This window comes from Balaenoptera musculus, chromosome 19 (assembly GCF_009873245.2).
Source record: "Balaenoptera musculus isolate JJ_BM4_2016_0621 chromosome 19, mBalMus1.pri.v3, whole genome shotgun sequence".
NCBI classification, from domain to species: domain Eukaryota; kingdom Metazoa; phylum Chordata; class Mammalia; order Artiodactyla; family Balaenopteridae; genus Balaenoptera; species Balaenoptera musculus.
The window spans coordinates 21,411,738-21,426,457 of record NC_045803.1 but is presented as its reverse complement, the minus strand read 5'-3'; the positions used below and the strand labels follow the sequence as shown (position 1 = coordinate 21,426,457).

Sequence of the window (14,720 nt, the reverse complement as noted above, 5' to 3'; positions counted from 1 at the left end):
GGATCCAGTGTTTCTGCTATTAACATGCCCCAATGTCACATGCGAGCCTTTTCTTTAAAACAAGCTCCTCATTGGTGTATCTGGATACTTCTTTTATTATTATTACTGAATCTTTTTTTCCCCCCATAATGACACCAGGATCATTATATAATCCCATAACAAAGAGGCTTTTGAGGCACCAGCTTTTGTCAACTCTAGGACAGAGAATCCATAATTGCATTATTCAGCTTTTTCCCCCTTCTTCCCCCTCTTCCTTGCTTCATGGAAACCCAACCTCAAGCATCAGTCACATCTTTACCTTGTTACCTCGCCTTATATTATTTACCAAAGCGTTTGCCTTGAGGACCAGCATTTGCAAAGTTGCCTTAAAAAAGTTATTTTGTTTGATAATTAAGTCCTGGAGCCCACCGCGTGTTGATTATTCTGGACCCATAAGGCAGAGAACCTGCGTGACGTTTTTCTCGAAGTTTAATTACCGTATGCTAATTTCCTTGCCTACTACGTGATTAATTAAAATCATATTTTCATAATCATTTGGCACTAGTATTGTTTTAGAATTATCATGATCTCCTAAATAGTGTCTGTAAATAAAGTCGCCTCTAATGGCAGGCGCGGGAGGCGAGGCTGAGGACCTCTCCGTGTTTGTATCGCGGCGATTGGCAACATAACTGCCTTATTTACATTAAATACGCCACAAGGTTACAGCGCGGATCAACGTCATTTGATCGCTGATGACTCCCTTAAACGCCCGGGCTGTGACTGATTCTCCGCGTCCCGCTGTCCACCGAGATTCACCCGGGAGTTTTTTTTTTCCCCCCCAGAAAAGAAACAGACTTTAAATAGTTTCAGGAGCAGGTAAGAATTACGCTTTTTCCTCTCCCCTTTTCCGTCTCTCTCTTCTCTCCCTCCGTGGCAATCTCTCCCTCTCGGCTGGATAAAAAATTCTTTAGTCAAAGGCAGGAATGCAAAGTAGTGACAAGCGAAGGGGCTGATATATGTCTCAGTAACGAGTCTGACAATCAGAATGTAGCTCTTGGAGAATAGATAGATTTTAATAAGTGTGTTTACATGAGCTCAAGGTCAGAAGCAAGCTGCGCTGTGTTAAATGGTTTCTTAGTTGCTAGACAGAGAGAAAAAATGGACGATCACACACCATTCTTTGTAGATTATTATATCAAGGGTTCAGTCTCTGGCTCATCAAAGCTAAATGCCGCAAGACCTATCTAGTTGCTGTGAATTATGCCAGGGCGACAATGGAGAGCGTTTTTAATGGTACAATGCATTTCACCTACCAGATAGGGGGAGGCCGAGCCGGGGATGGGGATGTCTGCTGGGGTTGGGTGATGAGTATCAATGAACGGGGCGATTCTGAAAAGAGGCAGACGAAAATCGAGCCCGCCCTGCCCCGGCTGGGCTGGGAACAGTTCGCAGGGCTCTGCCGAGTGGGCGAGCGAGGCGCGCGAGCAGGGCGCCCGTCCCCCCTCAGCCCCGGAAAATGATCAAGTCAATCATGTGGACATGTTTCATTATTCATTGAACACAATCTTTTACAACGCTCCGTTTACGTGCCCGAGTTTGCTCCCGACGCCCGCGTTTCAGTGTTTAAGGTAAGGAAAACAAAGGTGGGGGGGTCTCGGGGCGCGGCGCGGGGGTGGGGTGGGGGGCGGGGAGGGCGCGGCGGGGGGGGGGCCCCGGCATCCGGGAGGTGGCAAAGTGAGTTTGGACTCTTGGCGTGGGCCCCCATCCCCTCCCCCTCCCCATCTCCGCGAGGCCTGCCGCCGGGTTCCTTCTCGCCCCATCGCGATTAAAAAATACGGTCTAATTAAATATCCGTGGCTGTGACGTTGGCGAGAGAAGCTGTCAGCAGGGGGGAAAAAAAGAGGAAGAAACCGAGAAAGCGGCGGCGGCCCGGCATCGAATGGCGCTAGAGAACTTCGGCGGCGAGCGGGACCCGCGCCTGGGCCGCCGCCTCCCCCGCCCGCGGTCCCGGGACCGTTACTTTGAAAAGGAGCCGCCGGGCCTCGCGCCGGCCGTGCCAGCGGGACCCCGCGCCCCGCTCCGGGCCCAGCCCGCGCCCCCCACTCGCGCGCGGCCCGCGAGTCGCTCTCGGACCCGGGAAACTTTCAAAAGGGTCTGGGGGGTGGGGGGAGTCGTATGGAGACGGGGAGGCTGGGGCCGCAGAAACTTCTGCTCAAGTGACTTTCCCCATTTTCTCCTCTGCCTGAGAATCGGGCGCCCCTCGTTCCCTTTCTTCCTTCGCGGCTCGCTGCGGAATTCCGGCCCCGCCGCCGGGGGGAGAGAGGGTAATTTGTAATTTTTTTAATCAAAGTTAGCTGATGCTTACAGTGTGTCAAACTCGCGGGCGCCAAGGGCCGCTGAGACCTGCCATTTTGTGTTTTCATTGGCCTCCTGTGCCCGGGGAGCCGGGCGAGGCCAAGGCCGGGGGCTCGGTGGGGCCGGGATGCCAGGGTCCGAACCCGCGACCCCAGGAAAGGCCGTGGCGCCTGCCTGTGCAGGCGGCGCCCGCAGCACTACCCCAGCCTAGCCCAGGCCCTGGGGCCAAGCCGGGGGCCAAAGATAAAAATAAAGAAATAAATAAGTAACAGGTTATGGAGAGAACTGAGCCGGCCAGCCCTGGGCTGGAAGAAATGAGGCCAATCAGAGCGAGGGAGTGCGGGCGTGGGGCCTCAGGAAGGCGGGGAGACAGAGGGTTGGGGGCGTCTGGCAAGAGTGCAGTTTGGGGCAACGGAAGCTCCAGGCCAGATGTATGACTGGGGGGAAAATGTTCTTTGCTGATAAACCTTTCTGTTTGCTTCAAGACATTATTTTTTGAAGATGAAGAATTGAGGAAAACAGTCGTAGGTGGGACCGGGATGTATTTTAGGCCAAAAAAAAAAAAAAGGGGGGGGGAGGTTTTCTTTGATGATGAGTAGGAAAGTGCCCAGATCTCGACGCGCCCATCTGTTGCAGTTTTGCAAATAATTTAAAAGATAGATATCTCTATATAGATGGATGTATGTGAAGTGGAAGGTGGAAACGCAGGCGCCGGGAAGTTAGGAAAAAGAAAGAAAAGGGGATTGATTAGGGGCAGAGATCTGTCCCCACCCCACTCTTCTGAGGAAACTCCTGCAGGGCTTTCTTTGGGGACAGGTGGAAAGTTGTCTCCCGCCCCCCCCTCCTTTTTTCACTTCTGTATTGTGAACGTTCCGACTGTCTGCCTCTCGGCGAACATGCACACAAACCCCGAGTTAGGTAGAGGGTCGGACGATCGTTTGGGGATGGGTTGGGGACCGTGGAGGCCGGAGCAAAGAGCGGGGGGCGAAGAGGGGCAGGGCGGGGTACCAGCCCCGCGCGCCGGTCGCAGCCACGGCTGGGTTTTGTTTGCTGGATATTGTTATGTCTAACGAGTGCCTCACAGGAGACGTGATTTGTCAGCCGCCTTCGTTTTCACTTTAGCAGAAAATACGGCGGCTGCGCGGCGTCCTGGACTGCGGGTCCGGGCGCCCGCAGGGTCCGCCGGCGCGGGTGGGCGCGCGGGGGTTCAGGCGGGTGGGAGCGGGCGGCAGACCGGCCGCGGGTAGGGGCAGTGGGGCGGGAGGGGTGAGCGCGCGCGCGGTGCCGGCCTCGGCTGCTCCTGCGCCTTCTCCCGACAGCCGCCGCCGCTGTGCAGTTTAGCAGAAATCCGACAGGGGCCGCGTTTGCTGAGCGCATCCGGCCGCCGGGCAGCCCGAGCGGGCCGCGGGGCCAGGCTGCCGGTGTAGGCGCATGGAGGGGGTTGGGGGGAGGGCAGGCGGGGAGGGGCGCGAGAAGCGGGCTGGGTCCGAGTTCTCGCCACCCCCGGTGTTCGTTGTCCGCGGTGTCCCGGGCGCGTCGGGCAGACCCTGGAGCCCTGGCCTTGCGCCCCCGCCCCCAGCCAAGGCTTAGGTGAACTTGGGGTGGGGTGAGCGTGCGTGCGTGCGTGTGTGTATGGGGGGGGGTGGTTAGACTGGGAACGCTCTGATTTCTTTCCCAGTTTGATATTAGCAACTGGATTTTTACTTTAAGACCGGCTTTGCTCACTGCTGGGGTTGGGAGGGGGCGATCTTTTCCCATCACTCACATCTTTGTTCATTGTTCACTGAGTGGAAGGCAGGCGACTTAAAGAGACGAAAGAAAGGAAAAAGAGGGGGAGCAAGAAGAGGGAAGGAAGAGAGGCGCGGGGAGAGCGCCCCCGCCCCCGCCCGGGTCGGGTTGGATGGTGAAACAGTAAACCCGCTGACGGAGGGTCGCCGGGAAAGTGGACATTACCGCTTTAATTAACTTCGAGATGCTCCGGCGGCGGGACCTGGCGTAGCCGTGACGCGCCCCCATAAATCTGCCCGGCCTGGGGCTGCTCCGAGAACTCGTACAGTAGCGGCGTCAGACCCGACGCGCGCCTCCCAGTCCGGAGCCCATTTGCATAATTGGATCTTTTTTTTTTCTCTTTCTTTCTTTCTTTTTTCCCCCCCTCATTCTCCCTCCCTGAAACTTGTTTGAAAACCCAAGTGAAAACTGCGACGACCTGCACGCTCAAAAGCGAGTGCCAAGTAAGTGCCCTGCCGTGGCCTCGGTGCGCCCCGAGGTTAGCGCGCACAGCAGGCGAGCGAGGTGCCCGGACGCCGCGCGCTGCCGGGCGGGCCTCGGCCGAGGGCTGCTTGCTGGCGGTAGGACTGCAGCCGCGGGCTCCGGCGCTCCAGGCTGGCAGCTCGCACAACTTTTTTTTCCCTCTGTCTCCCGAGTTTTCGCGCCAGGTGAGGTGTTTGGACCACGCGTGTACCTGTAGCGAGACTCGGGAGGCGATCTTTGGGGCACGGTGGAGTTGGGCATTCTCGGGTCCGGGCGTGTTGTCGGTCCCCGCCGCTGTGGAGGGCAGAGCTGCGAGCGAGAGAGCGAACCGGGCCGGCTGCATCTCGCGTCGCGGTGCGAATGCAGCTCGTCGCCAAATGCCTCCCCCATTATTCTAAGGTTTGTGTCTCTGGGTGTGTGTGTGTGTGTGTGTGTGTGTGTGTGTGTGTGTGTGTGTGTGTGTGTGTGTGATCGGCTGTGCTTTAAAAAGAAAGAAAAACAGGCACAACAAGAGCGGAAAGGGCTTCTCCCTTAGCTGCCTCCCCGCCCCCCCATTTCTCCAGCATCATTTATTTCTAGTGCTTGAAGGAGAGAGTGCAGGGCTTCTTTGCTAAAGACAGAGTCACCGAGAGATTGACAGTTCTGTTGGAAATGCCATAAATTCTATAACCAAAATGTAGCTGTATTCATAAAATACCAACCCTGGCCTGTCCAGGAAAGTGATTTTATAGTACCTCAAATTAAAAATACATAATCATGTATTATTATTATTTACAGTGTTCAGAACCTGGGGGGAAAGTCGATTTTCTTGGGAGAAAACTGTAACCCTACTTTCTGTTTGCTAGGGAACTTGCTGGCAGCTGGACCCACCAGCCTGACTGGAAGGGGCAGGGGACTCAGCTTTGGCCTGGGGAGTCGCAGGGGGGCAGCGGGCAACCTTCTGGCCTCTGCTTAGGGAGAGCCTAGGGCTTCTGGCTGAAGGCTGCCTTAGTTATGATGTCATTCTGATAGTGGAGTGCAAATGTCTCCTGATTCCACCATTAACCGCCTGGCTGATTTGCTTGGTAATGATAGCACTGACGTCCAGGGCTTTGACAAATGCAGGCCTGCAGAGCCCTAGGAATTAACTTTTTCCGCCACTGAGGAGGGAGCGAGCTGCCAGAGGTCCACTACTGGGCTCCTGCCTTTGAACTTTGCAGTGCCTGAGTCCAGACACTAATATGGATGGCAGGTCCCTAGACTGAGGGACCCCTGTTTTCCCAAAGTTTGGGAAACTTTTAGAAGGCTTCGATTTACAGAATACCCTTAAGCTAGTAACACTTGAATCCAGTTGTGACCAGACAGAGACATTTGGATCTGACGGATTGCTGGGACCCTGGGTCTCTCTGGGGCCATTGCATGGAAGAAGGGATTGTGACATCTGCTTCCTACCTTCAGTCCCTTAACCGTGACTTTATGTTAACATCACTGCAAGTAAACCGGATTTAGTGTGGATTTTTAAATAGTGTACAGTGATTTAAGATTTCTTTTGATTTACTGTTCAAATGAAATTTACATAAATGTGATGAAAATGAACTTAACATCTGGGCATATGAAAAAAGGTTAGTACCTCATATGTCATCTGCAGAGAAAGTCTCTAAAATGCTTTCACCCTAAACTGGGTTCAGGGAAACAGTTCCTGGAGACATAAATGGTAATTATGGAAAACCTGGAGAAAGCGCTTTCAATAAATTTGCATTCTCTTGGACCACTGCTCTGAAAACCCTTCTTGGTCTGTGCCTGGAGTGCTTAACTTCTGAGCAGGCTTGAGATCTCACAACTCAGCAAGTTAAGTGCTGGCTGGGGCTGTCTTCATGGAAGACACAGGGCGGGATGGGGAGCGACAGTCACACTGCTCTGGTTCAAGCCAGAGGCCAGTAACCTCCATTATGGGAGAGGACAGGGAGGTGGCCAGGAAGTGCAGCCCTACTAACCACAGTTGCCCACTGGGCGCTGAAGGCGATGCTGAAATGTGGAATCATTTGCCTGCTGAGCCCCGAAAAGCTGATGGATTAGGTTGTCTGCTCTGCCTTAGGTAACCAAAGAAATTTTCGTCAGATCAGACCTATAAAATCCACGAGCCCATTCAAACGAACTCTGAACTCTGTCTCAGTTTTGAGCAAGAGGAGCTTATCTCTGGAGTAAGGAAATCAGAGTTAAAAAACCTTCCCCAAACGTGGTTGCCTTTTGCTCAAAAGTTGGCTGTGAATGGCACAGGTGTTTTTAAAGTGCCTTGAATGGAGGGAAGAAAGACAGCAATGATGCTCATGAGAATATAGATGAACTTAGTTTTTTTTTTTTTTTTTTTTTTTTTTAAAGAAGAGGATCATAAAAGAAGAAAGCAAATAGATTTATTTTTCCAGTTTGAATGAGGAGAATTATAGCTTTTTAACGTCTTTGGATTTAGTGTTTTTAATAAGCCTTTTAAGTAAGCTGAAATATCAGCTTGCATTTTGTTCTCAGCATTATTTAAAGTGAGACTTGACGCAAGTTTAAAAACAGAAGTGAGCTTTTTGTAGGTCGGCTTTTGTCCACGCTGAGGACAGGAGTCCCCCACAAAACCTCTGCCAGGACCCAGAGCAGGTGAGAGTGCTCAGCCCTGCTTCATCCTGTCTCCAGATGAGACAGATTTGGGCTGGAAGGATGCTGGCAGTCAGGTGACCTGATGCCATCTCCCAGGCTGTGAAAGCTGGGTTTTGGAGTCTAAAAGCAAAATACAAGTTCACTGACATGGGAGAGACTCATCTTTGCTAGTAGGAGCTTGTGAGCTGAGGAGCTTTCTTGGTGAAACCGTGCCTGCCATGCACACTGGCCTGCCCCCTCCAGGACGTGTCCCCTTCCAGGACGTGCCCCCTTCCAGGACGTGCCATGGTAGGACAGCAGAGGGACTGGAGGGAAAGGAGCAGTCCCAGGGCAAGATGGGGATGGAGGGTCTGGCTGCTGGGGCTCACTGTGTGTTTTACCTGGTTGTGTGGTACCTGGCTGGGAGTTGTTGAGAGAGAGGCCTTTTATCAAGGAGAGGGTTGATTGCTCAGGCCTGGATTGTCTGGGCCACGCTTGGTGGCATTGAGTGCCCTTAGAGGGTGAGAGCCAAGCTAAGCTAGGGAGTCATGCGTGCAGTCAAATCGAGCTAAGCCAGGGAGGGAGTGGCCCACCAGGGTCTTGATTGTGGTGATGCTAGTGTGTGTGTGAGCGTGTGAGAGTGTATGACGCTTGTGCACGTGTGCGCATGTGCTGGGGAGGGTGTTCCTGCTAGAAGCAGCTGTTAGGAGATGATTTCCTATTTACTCAGAGTGCACTACCCAGGGTAGATTAGTGAGTTTGTCAGTGTATGTGCACAGTGGAGGGGTCGGGGCTAAAGGAGCTGAAGGAATCACAAAGTGGAGGGGGACATATATACTCAGAAGATGGACCCTAAAGAATGCAGGTCACCTTTCCTAGATCATATATATATATATATATTTCCCCCGCCCCCCAGTGAAGGCAGACATGGATGGAAGCCACCTCACGAAGGTGGGCCACTCAGCAAGCCACCTGGCTTGGGCACCAGCAGTGCCTGCGTGGGAGTGGGGACTTCCCGACCAGTTATGCCATCATCAGGCTTCTGTTGACCATCTGCCACTGGGCTTCGTCGTGCAGAGATCAGGGCTGGTTTTGTGGGCTCTGTTGGCTGCTTGAGGATACCACCCGCTCAACTTTCCCTTTAAAAAATCATTGTAGATCTTTGGTTTCTCTTATATTGGAGTTTTTGCTACTACAGAGGGCATTGAGCACTTGGCTTTTCACAGCCTCTGAGTATGCTGGAGGTCAGGTTTATCTGCCCTAAGAGACAAGATCCAGGTGAGGCCTTTGGTGGAACTTGCCAGACTAGCCTGAACATTGTTTCTCTAGACCAGGGTTTCTCAACTGTGACACTAGGGATGTTACCCATTTGTTGTAGAGTCTGTCCTGTGTGTTGTAGGATGTTTAGCAACATCCCCGACCTCTACCCACTAGATGCCAGTAGCTCCCCTGAGTTGTGACAATCAAACGTGTCTCCAGACATTTCCATACATCCCCTGGGGGAAAATCAGGCTCATTTCCCACACCTTCTATGTGCCAGGGAGGTCTGACCCCCTGGGAGTACACAGGCTGGTGGGGAGACACACATGTCCTAGTGCCCTGAGACACCAGGGCCTGCCTCTACCAAATGGGGGCAGACCTAGGGGGTCCAAGAGGAGGGAGAATGTCCATAGTAGAAGAATACCTGGGTGGAGGGTATCTGGAGAGGAGACGTGGGGCTCGACTTTGACTGTTTTTATATCAATTACACACTGAAAATGGCCCTGCCAGTGAGAATGTGTTTCTGGGCTCCCTGACTGTGATACGCAAACCAAGAAGTGGAAAGCAACAGTTCTCAGGCTCCGAGTTGAGGCTGGGCATCCTGCTGGCAGGATGATGACAGTGGCTTATTTTTGTGCACTTACTACGCGGTAGGCATGGGTTCTAAGCACTCGACTTGTTTAATCCTTACAACCAACCCCTCTATGAGCAGGTACTATATTTGTCCCAAATTTCAGGAAGGGAATCTCAGACACTGAGAGAGGGGAGTGGAGGGTCCAGGTTCAGAGCCCATCCAGTCTGCCTCTGGAGTTGGCACACTCAATCCCTCTCCTGCTCAGAACACCTCCCTTGATCCGTGGCCAGCTGCCCTTCCTGGGAGCACACTCACTGCAAAACCTCTGAGATTCCATCATTGACCCGACCAGCTCATCCACAGCCTCCTGACACCAGGTAGAGAAGGTCTGGGCATCCAGAACAAGTCCTTTTTGAGGGACACAGACCTCCAGGTGGGGCCTCCAGATGGGTAGTGACAGGAAGGTCATTCAGATGCTTCGAAGGCATTGGGAGATGCAGGAAGGAAGATCAGTTTGTAGGGTCCCCCCTCCTCTACCTACCTATTCTTACTCTGTAGTTTTACAGTGAGAAAATTGTGCCATTTTGACACAGGAAAAATGATCACCGTAGGCTTGAGCTGACATTAACCTGAAAGTTTTATATCAAGGCATTACAGCTTTGATTACCTGTACTGTGTTTAGCTGGTCTTTGATTACTGAGGTAGGCTTGTCTATTGCCCTCTCTCTCTCTCCTTCTCTCGCTCTCTCTCTGCCAGCTAGTTCTTTAGCCCGGAGGCTGGTCTGTCAGCTCCCCAGGGCTTCATTCCACATCTCACCCTGTCCATCCATTTGGAACCATCATCCCCCTTCACGATCTTTTAGCCTTTGGTTTTTTGTTATCAAATACACGTTCACCCATACACATAGACAGGATGAAGTAACCCTCTTTAGGTTGTAAAAGCCAACCCACAGAGTCCCTAACATTGAGATTAATCACAGAAATGCCCATACAGCCTTAATTACAATGATGTTCTCACTTGCACGTCTGAGGTTCCAAAATAATTCCTGTAGATTTGGATGGGATTTTGGCTCATGGAAGGGCTAGATCGTAGGGTTCTCAGTGAATATTTATGCCTGTAGTTTCCAAGTACCTGAGGAGGCAAGGTCTGGGGCACCTCTGTGTAGGCGTGTAGAGGTGGCGAGAACATCGACACCTGCAATGGCTGCTGTTGGGTGCCTGCACTCTGCACCTTGGATGCATGGTCTTATATAGTCCTTTTAACAACACAGTGAAGGGCATCCCTTGGTGCAGTTTCACCAGTGGGCAAACTGAGAGTTGTGGCAACTTGTTGCACCCACAAGCTCCAGCATGGCGGAGCCAGGATTTGAAGCCAGCCTCATTAGCCTGGGAGCTCACACTGCTGCCCTTGCCTGCGCCCCTGCTTCCCCAGGCAGTACTCGGAGAGGGCTGTGAACGCAATCATCCTTCCCTGTCACAGCGACTCGCCTTTCACATGAAAGTTAAAAATGTAAACCAGAACTTGCTACTTGGAGAACATATGCATTGTTGTAAATTTGTTTTCAAGAAGGAGAAAATATTTGGAAACTGTATCAGCTAAACTGCATCAACTATAGAGAAGCAAACAGATCACAGGCCACATAGATATTATATATGGAATTTAATCTCTTTGAATAGCTTGGTTATTTAATTTTATCTTTCAGAATATCTGGAAACACTTATTCCTTATTGGCTAGAGAAAAAAGTGGCACAAACATGTTTTTTGTTCTTTTAAAAATTTTTAAAATTCTCTATTAAAATCTATTAAAGTCAAGTCAGGCAAAGCCTTCCAAATTATTACAGAAAGGCTGTCATTTCCATGAAGCCTATTGAAGGGGGTGGGAAATCTTATCGAAATTACAGCTAAAGTGCTTTAATTATTTTGCATCCTCGGCCAGGGCTCGCGGTTTGGGGGTTGTAATCTATTGATGCCAAGCGGCTATTTCAGCAGCCTTACATTTGCACTGAGCAGAGAGCATCTCAGTGATGAAACATGGCTGGATCCGGCAGTTAAACTCAGTGCGGGATTCCCGCAGCATCTGAGAAACTTTATTCACAAATGTTTTCCACCTGAAAGAGGGTCCGTGCTGGTGGGTGGCAATCCCGCCCCAATAGCCCAAGAAGAGTTCAAAAGGTGGAAAAGTGCAGAATGTGGGAATGCAGGGAGGGAGAAAAGCAGCCACATGCCGACATGAAAGGATATAATCTGTGCAGCCGAAACTTCCCTGATGGTGGAGGGCTGCCTCTGTGCTGGTCCCCACAGCCACTAGGTCTCCTCCCCGAGTCCTCCCGGCCACCCTGAGCCATCGGAAGCCCAGCCCTGCCAGGAGCTCTTGTGGACTTCGGAGGCACCATTTCTGAAGCAAAACACCAGACACCCTGTCTGCAATTCTTTTCTGAGATCATTGATTTGACAACTTAATATCTATTTTCTGTGTGTTTTTTGTTTTGTTTTGTTTCATTCCTCCCCCCCACCCCCCCCCCGCCTGTTTCCTCCTTTTCAGCTGTTTCACCCTTTGCACATGAATTCTGAAAGTATGTTAAAAAAGCCTTTGTTGAAGTTTGGTGGTGGTGGGGCCGTCAGAATTTTAGTCCCATTTAAAATTCTCATCTAACATATTTTGGAGGCAGAAGAAATACAGGTAAGATGATACGAACATTTAAATCATCTAAAAACGTATTGATTAAGGCTGTAAGGTGGCAGTTTCCCCTTTAATAACTGCTGCCACCCCAAGGAAGACACAGTGGCTTTCTAAGTGCGTGACAAATGATGGGCTTATCCAGGATCTGGTCATCTGATTGGCATTTCCCGTGACAATGCTTCTGTGATGTAACGAGTGGTGATATGCCTGTCTTTTGGGGGTCTGTGCATGCCGTGCCTGTTGACATGTTTATTCTTTAGCGATGGCTGTCTGGTGAGGTCAAGTAATATACTGCAGATATTAGAGTACGTACCATTTTCAAAACCCTCCCGGAAGAACTGGCTGCATTTTGACATGCCGCCCTTTTATCTCAGTGATACCAGCAACTTGATCCTCACATTTTCCCCCCGTCTCAAAAGGTTGACAGGAGCTAGATCCGTGTGAGATGTTTTTTTCAGGAGCCTGGCTGCTCAGGTGACAAACACCAGGCCCATGTGTGGATCTTGGGGACAACGGGGGTCTGCTGTTCTGAAAACTTTCTCTCCCTTTGCATGATAATATTGCTCCGATAAAAATCATGTAATTTTTGTGTGTGATCTCCAAATACCACCTTCAATAAAATAATTTGTTCATTGATCTAAAGAAGGAGTGGTTTCCAGCTGCTTCATTCCTTGGGACAGACTCTCCAGTTAGAATCCGTCTCTTTGACTCACTTCTGCTAGAGGCTGGCCTCCTGTGGAGGTCATTGTGAAGGGGCCCAGCAACCTGGGGAGGCTGGGGATGGAGCACTTATTTCTCCAGGAATCAGGGCTGAGCAGAATTCAATGAGAATTCTGATATGATAATTTGTGCTTAAATGTGCAGATATTTGTGCTTGCCCACCTCCATCTCGAAGGCAGGCGAATCGAATTGTTGCTGCACTGGGGAGCTGGGGGCCCCTCCTTTGATTAGTTTCTATCATCAGCCAACTGTTAACCCTTAGGTTAACACAAGGAAACTTTGTGCTCCTTTCTATTTACTGTATCATTGCTCCAGAAGGAGTGTTTATGGGGGAATTCTTTGTGTGCATTTTATTTGCTAATTAAATTTTTGCAGTGGTTACATAGTACATGCTTTGCTTGATATATCAATATCTATAAGTTCGTTTTTTTGCATTATTTAACTTTTAGGGATGTTCCCTCCTTCATTTCATGATTAAAATGCTTATTTCATTGAGCTGGAAACATCAAGTTTGTAAATGAGGAAGAGCCAGAAGCATTTTTTTTGTTTTTGTTTTTAAGCAGTGTAACATAGTGATAAAGAGCTCAGGACCAGTCAAATGGGACCAGGCTCAACACCCAGCTCCACCACTTACAAGCTGTTTGAGAGCAGGGCATTTTCTGTCTTTAAGCCTCAGTTTTCTCATCGGTAGAATTGGAATAATTTTTCCTCCCTAACTGAGTCATCAGGATTAAAAGAGAAAATGATTAATTAATGATCCCAGAGACCAGCTATTCTACAAATGGCCAGCTAATATTATTACTTGTATTATACATTTTGTTAAATATTTTAGGAGTGAAAACCCTACCCCAAACTATAGCCATCAATCATTTGCAGAGCCTGGTGAAGCGTCATTCCTCCTTTGTTTCCCTGGCTGGTCTTTGGAGTTATTTACCTGGGGATCAATAAGTATCAGCTGATTGATTTCCTATATGTTTCAGAAGATGCATTTTAAAGGGTCAGCTGAGTTCGTGCAAGGGTATGGCCGGGGGGAGGGGGGGTAGGGTTTAAGTATTTACTAAACAAACATGCTCATTCCAGTCCATCAAATGTTAACACTGTGTTTCCAGGACACACACACACACACACACACACACACACACACACACACACACACACACACACACACACACACACACACCCCATACCACACACTGGTTGTGGGAATCTTGGTGGGCCTTGCTCTTCATCTTTGCCCTGAACCCAAGCCAAAGGTCCCAAGGAGACACTGCTGTCATTCATTCATTCGTTCATTCATTCATTCACTCAATCTTTTAAAAAATATGTACTAAATGTATTCTGTGTCCTAGGCAGATTAGTGGTGTGAAGGAGAGCAGAATCACTTTTGGGGCTGTTATACCAGGACAAAAGCACAAGTGCAGGCAGTGAAGATGATGCTTTAGGATCCAGGTTCCAGATCTAACACACACACACACATGTATCAGAGGCTCACCTAATTTGCATACTTGAATACACTCACTAGCTGATTTCAAGGGAGCCAAATGCTTGCGCACGAAGTATAAAATTAATGAGTTGAACTTGTGGCCATTGCATTCAAGATGAGTCACCCAAGACAGAGGTGGGGAGTTGAACATAACTCCTTTACTTTTTCCTACAGGGGAAAGGGTGGAATTCTGGGTTGGCTGTTCCTCACTGGAGGGGATCCTGAATCTACGACAAAATCAACATGTCAGTCATCCTTGGAAAGTACCCTAGTGATGTTATATTAAGAAAAAAGATCCCACCTTCCTGCAGGGAATTTGAAACCAAGATCAGGTCCTGTAAATAAACATCTAGCATTTATTGAGTGCTTATTACATAGGTGACCTTGGGCTTTAAAATGCAAGATATCATTTGATTTAATCCTTAGAACACTCTGCTTTTTGAGGCATATCCACATAGTGTGACTTGCCCAGGGTCACGTAGCTGGTAGATGGCATTGCTGGGCTTTCTCTGAATGGACCTGTGCCTGTGACTGGTGGGCTCTGGGACACCTGGCCTGGACCTTCTCTGGAAGTGGGATTTTCTAGAACACATACAGCAGTTGGAGAGTTGAGGCTTCTGAGCCTCATGAACCATTCATTCCTCTTCTTCAGGTGGAGTAGTGTGCCGTGGAGCAGAGCCCTTGGCAGGGGGCGGGGGCTGCTTTCCTGTCACACTCCTCCCCTCATACCACTCTGGGCAGTGTCGCCATGCTCTGCAGTTTGTTCTCTCAGATTTGTCCATCCTTCAGATATTCACTGTGCTAGATGCTGGGGACAC

General features: G+C 50.0%; 1 protein-coding gene across 5 annotated transcripts in view; it reads left to right on the top strand.

Annotated features, from left to right (window-relative positions):
• The first annotated feature begins 821 nt into the window (after nucleotides 1-821).
• The window catches only part of ZNF536 (zinc finger protein 536), a 417,289-nt gene continuing 403,390 nt past the window's right edge, over nucleotides 822-14,720 (top strand). For 3 of the 5 annotated variants that reach the window (XM_036834932.1, XM_036834929.1, XM_036834934.1), the window contains exon 1: nucleotides 1,531-1,607. The gene's annotated coding sequence lies outside the window, so the exon portion shown is untranslated. Of the gene's footprint in view, nucleotides 856-1,530; nucleotides 1,608-4,907; nucleotides 4,984-14,720 lie in introns of those variants that run through there. The other 2 variants (XM_036834930.1, XM_036834931.1) reach the window with 2 other exon arrangements.